Source organism: Peromyscus eremicus, chromosome 16_21 (genome assembly GCF_949786415.1).
Source record: "Peromyscus eremicus chromosome 16_21, PerEre_H2_v1, whole genome shotgun sequence".
In the NCBI taxonomy this organism is placed as follows: Eukaryota; Metazoa; Chordata; class Mammalia; order Rodentia; family Cricetidae; genus Peromyscus; species Peromyscus eremicus.
Window position 1 is genome coordinate 62,651,570 of NC_081432.1, and position 6,000 is coordinate 62,657,569.

Genomic DNA, 6,000 nt, shown 5'->3' on the forward strand with positions numbered 1-6,000 from the left:
CCAGTGTCCCTGTGATCTCTGGGGGATCCTGGATTCCATAAATGGCAGGTAGAGATTTGAAGGGGCTGACTGGGGTAGGTCATGTGACTAGGTCTCCCTCTTTGATGGGGAAGGGAGTGCTCAGCCCTCCTAACTCAGTGCCAATGTTCTGGAAGGGTCAAGGACAGCCCCCATGGTGGAGCTTGTGGTCTTCAGGAAGATAAGGATGGTAGAAATCAGATAAGGGCAGTGGCAGCCAGGAAGGCTTCCTGGAAGAAGGGGCACTAGACCTCTCCCGTGGTGGATCCCCCTCATCTCTCCTGACACATGCTCTTAGGAAACTTATTGGCTTAGGTTTCTGTAGTGGCACCTGGCCCTGGCTACACTTTGATGTGACCTAGTTGTGACTCCAGATGTAAGAGTACTTATACCTAGGGGTCATTGTTATTTAAGGGCCCCTGTAGAGAGACAGGAGGCAGGAAGAAGGAGAAACTTGGTCTGACTTTGGGTGGGACCGTGTTTATTCCTGGCAAGGCAGCATCTTGTCATCCACATGTGTAGATGACTAAAATGCCTACAGAGGAAGATGGGATGCAGCCTCTTATAGGGGCGGAAATGACTTCCACAGTCCGAAAGGGAAGCTGGAAAGTGTAGTCTTTCACTCTGAGAGGATATAAAATATGCAGGGCAGGGGTGTTATAGCTGTTTCTACTGAGGAGGGTCTTTGTTAGAGGGGGTAGTCGTGGGTCCATTAGGGGAGGGTCTTCTAGTCATGTAACTTGATCGACTTTGATGGATCAAGTGATTGCCATTTTGTATTCCTGGAGAGATTTGGAAAATAATTATTAGAGGTTGTGAGCAGATGATTTGGTTACAGAGCAAAACCAAGGGATTTCCTGGGAAGGTTGAGGGATAGGGAGGAAGAGAGGTGGGAGGAAATGGGCGTAGAGTTGATTCAGGTGGCAGTGATTGTCCCATCACCAGGACTGTTGGACTAAAATGAGCTAGCAGAACAGCGGGGAGCTACAGAGCATCAAAGGACAGAGACAGGAGAAAACAGGGGACTAATGCAGAGAACTGTATCTGGCTCAGGGTGAAAGGGGTGACGTTCCTTTAGCCTGTTTCTCCACAGCACCTAAAAGGTCTCAGGGAGCTGTTGTAGGGTGAGAGCATTGGGAGAGCTTGAGCGGGACGTTTTGTTTGGGTATAGGGTTAAGTTCTGTAAGTAAAACATTTAAAAATGGGGTAAAAACATGAGTCGGGATAACAAGGAGGAAAGAGGGGAATAATGTGGCAAGCAGGGAGTCGAGCTGGTCCTGAAGGATGCTCGTCTGAGCTGTGAGACGGGGAGGTGGATTGATGCAAAGGAGGCTTCAGTCCAGCTGCTTCAGTTCTGAGTCCCCCAAACAGTGTTCAGAATGGCAAGGAGAAGGATGAGTTAGACAGCCCATTACTCCCCTTTTAGAGGTCACCCGAACGCTTTTAGGGGCTTGGGGACATTGGTCTCTCTGTCACTGTTTGAAGGCTGACAGAAGGGTGATGGGGGAGCAGCAGCTGGAGGCCTCAGTGGAGGATCCATCCCAGGGGCCATGAGAAAACTGACAGTTGTCAAAGATCCAGAGCAGAAGTCAGGAGGGAACAACTGTACAACTTAGTGGGGACCATTAAGAGACAGAGGAGAACTTCACCTCAGAGAAACATGAGTTAAATGTGATTGGACAACCGTCAGGACTGTGTTCTGTGGAAGGACAAGGTGGCTGTAGTCAGCTGTTTGTTACCCCAGACTCCTGCATGAGGAGCAAACACCCGGAAGCTTTGGAAAAGACGTCAGTTAATGTCCGCACCTAAGGGACAATCTGACAGAACTGTCTAAGTGGTAGGCCTTGCTGTCACACGTGACAGACTTTGTGTATTTGTGTCAAATATTAACAACACCAGGTAGCGTTTAATGAACGAAAACAGAGTATGCCAAGTAAATTTCTGGTTAGAAACAATTTGATGAGATAAAAATTCAAAAAGTGGAATTATTTCTTTAAATGAGCATATTTAGTATTTGACAACACAAAAATACATATTTTTGTTAACATCAGATTGTTATATTCCAAGATTATATAGTAAATATATTTTATATTGTTGGGCTGTACAAAGAGACAATTTAATTCTAAACTGTTTTCCCCAAAAACAAATGACTTCCAATTTTCAGTTTAAAAACTATACTCCCAGAGGCAGCGATTGCCTTATCCAAAGTAAATGATTCGCTTTACAAAGTTTCCTAAAATTAACCCTATTAGCAGAACCTCTTAAAAATCTTTGCATTTTCATTCCATACACCCAACCAACAGATGAAAGATAAAAGCAGTCAGTCATGTCAACTCTGTAATAATTTACGTGTGACTGAATTAACAAGGAAGCTAGCTCTTCACTCCTTCTGCTGAGGGACAAACTTCTCGGCCACCACATTCCGGCAGCAGTAGGCAGATTTCTTAACATCATTCTATTTAAAAGGAGATTGGTCGTTCAGAAGCATAATTTGTAAAGCAAGATAACTAAATTAAATGAGCCTTAACAAATACTGGCTTTGGGAATTTCTTGGAAAACATCTAGAAGTGTCCCTGCCAAAACCTGTGTACCCCTTCTTGGTGTCAAGATGAGGGTGCAGGCAGAAGACCTGGGGCTCACTGGATTCTAAAAGCACCACAGGTAAGCCCAGGTTGGAGAGAATCTCCACATAAGTGAGCGGGTCCCAACCTTCCTGATGCTGTAACCCTTTGATACAGTTCCTCACTTTGTGGTGACCCCCAACCATAAAATTATTTCATTGCTACTTCATAACTAATTTTGCTACTGTTATGAATTGTAATGTAAATATCTAGTATGCATGATGGTCTTAGGTGACCTCTGTGAAAGGGTTGTTCAACCCAAAGGGGATCGCGACCCACAGGTTGAGAACCACTGGCTTAGGGTACCCCTTAATAGAATCATTTGCTGACTCTACAGATACAAAACCAGCTGTTGAATATTCTGAATAATTTCCTAAGCTGTGAGTTTGATGACTTCCTCCTTTAATGCGGAGACAGGTGGTTAGAGGATAAACCCTGAAATTAGCTTTTGCTAAGAAGAACTGAATGACAGGGTAAAGGGCATGACCAAGTGAACTAGCACTCAGGTCCCATGCCAGTAGGAGGTAGGCTTAGGTATAAGGTCCTGCTCACAGCATCTTCTTATGTCAGTCAGGAGACACTGAGGGCAGAGTCATTGCTACCCGCCTCTGCTGTTGGAGACATGTAGGATGTGGATGCAGACTCTGAGATCCTCCACTGGGCAAGAGGATCCACCCCTGTCATGTGAGACATGAGGAGTAATTCATCTTTAGATAAGGAGGCAGAGTTTTTGGTCAGATCCTTATGACCAAAGCTGGTCAGGCCAACACAGCCAGAGGCAGAAGCAGCAGACTTAGGGCAGGTCTGACTTCCCATGCATCCCTGTCCTGTAATGAGGCTAACTCGCTCTGGCGGGCTGGTGCGGTGCCCCATCCAAGAGAACTACTAGAGCCTATGAATTTCCTATCACAGATATGACAAACTTAAACCGTTTTATGCAAGCATTCAATCTTGTATAAGCAAATTTTATATACCTGATTTTGAATATTATTTTATATTTAAAACTATGTTAACTTTAAACTTGTTTTGACTTACTTGTTTCAGGCTTTATATTGACAACATATGTAGAATACTATATGATAGGAGATAATAGAAAACTATACAAGAGATAAAATTAGTCTTTCCTCCAAGTTTGTCTCTGTAAATAAATTACATTTATACTTAGCACAACTGACCATTGACTTCTATATCTTAATTACCTTCAATAATTTAAAACAAGTTGGTACCTTTCATAAGATTAGTATTTTACAATTTTCTTCCTGTTAGATTTGATCCTTAAAAATATATAATTCATGACTTAAAGATCTCTTATTACCAAATAAACTTTTTTTTAAACATTTATTTATTTATTATGTATACAGGGTTCTGTCTGCATGTATACCTGCAGGCCAGAAGAGGGCACTAGATCTCATTACAGATGGTTGTGAGCCACCATATGGTTGCTGGGAATTGAACTCAGGACCTCTGGAAGAACAGCCAGTGCCCTTAACCTCTGAGCCATCTCTTCAGCCCCACCAAAATAAACTTTAAACCATAAAAACAGTCTACAGAGAAAATGGACTTTTTAGTGTACTTTTAGAAAATGCCAGATTTTTATATGACTCAGTTTCTCCAAATAGCTAAAGCTTAATAAAGATAGCAAAAGTATCATATTTTTGTATCACGTAGTTTTAAAACAAACCATCTTGAAAGTCTGGTGTTGCCTCCTTCGTCTAAAAGAGGGAATGCAGTTATAAGTAGAGGGGTACCATGTGATCACCGTAACCGAGATGGTGACAAAGTCACATAGCATGCTTCTAGTGTGATGAGGTCATCAGCCAAGATGGCAGCAGGCACATGGTACTCCAAGGTGAGCCCATCCGGCACATACCGTTTCCTAAACAAGACTTGAATTCCACTTACTGACTTGGTATGTATAATAGTAATATTAAGATTATCTATACATCCCTTTTAGATCATACTCAGTGAACTTCCAAATCCTAAACTACAGAAAGTTAGTTTCAACAAAAGCTTTAAAATAGTCAGCAAGGCCAAGGAAAAGGGGGGAACTCAGAGAGTTGACCACCTTGTCATTTGTAACTTCTGTGGGAAACAGTTCACCTCTTAATTGTTCTCAAGAGCAAAGCGTCTTTTCCTGGGCTGCTCTGCTTTCTCTCCTTCTCCCCATCACAGTCAGGTGGCCTGCCTGACCCAGGACAGAGACTTTGGAGGAAACGCTTAAACAAGCATGCTTGGGTCTGGGGCAGATGGGCTAAAACCCAACCCCAGAGCTGCCTTCTCAGTAGAGCAGACCAGCATGAAACCCTTTTTCCTTCCTTCCTTCCTTCCTTCCTTCCTTCCTTCCTTCCTTCCTTCCTTCCTCCCTCCCTCCCTCCCTCCCTCCCTCCCTCTCTCTCTCTCTCTCTCTCTCTCCCTCTTCTTCCTTTCTCCTTTTTTTTTTTGACACAGGGTTTCTCTGTGTAGCCTTGGCTGTCCTAGAATTCACTCTGTAGACCAAATTAGCTTCTAAATCTGGGATCTGCCTGCCTCTCTCTCCAAGTGCTGGGATTAAAGGTGTGTGCCATCATCTCCTGGGCCATTTTTTCAATATTATCCATATCCATAAGATATGTGAATCATGTAAGACTGAACTCAGTGATCTACTTATCCATAACCAGTTTGTGTGTGTTTGTGTGTGTCTGCAGATGGAGCAGACAACCTGGAGTACTTTTTACCTCTTACCTGTTACAGAGACAAACAGGATTTTCCATGCTCGAGAGGCAGAAACACAAACAGGCCAAAAGAGTTGGCAGAAGAGGCATAAGGCAAAAGAGTTCTATGCTAGCTCAGGTAGGAATAATTGTAACAAAAAGATGCAAGTTTGGAGACCCCAAAGAAACAGTGGACATTCTGATTCCGAGCCTGGTGGTAAGCCAGGGCTTTGAGCAAGATGAAAGAAAACTGTGAGTTTTCGAGCATCCTGCCATTCTGTCTTAGGGAGTTATTTACATCAGTGTAGATATTAAAAACCGAAAGGTCCAAGTTTGCCCCAGCAGTGGCTGTTTCAATTATGGAGCTCCAGTGAACCCCAGACCTAAGATCACAGGGCCAGTAGAAGGCTCTGGAGACTTTGGCTGTGGGCCACTGGAGAAATCCAGGAAATCTCTGCTAGTCTTAGCCAATAGAAAGCTCTTGGAATCTTCTACTGAGTTAGTCTCTGCAGAAAATTGAGACAAACACAAGACAAGGTCAATGTTCAGTTGCTTCGAGAGCGCTCTTTATGTTCTGAAATGACCAAACACACTCGGAGCATAAAAGGGGCATCCTCAACGATTACAATTCCAGGGTTAAGTTACCACAGCACCAGTGGAGGGTTCCCAGA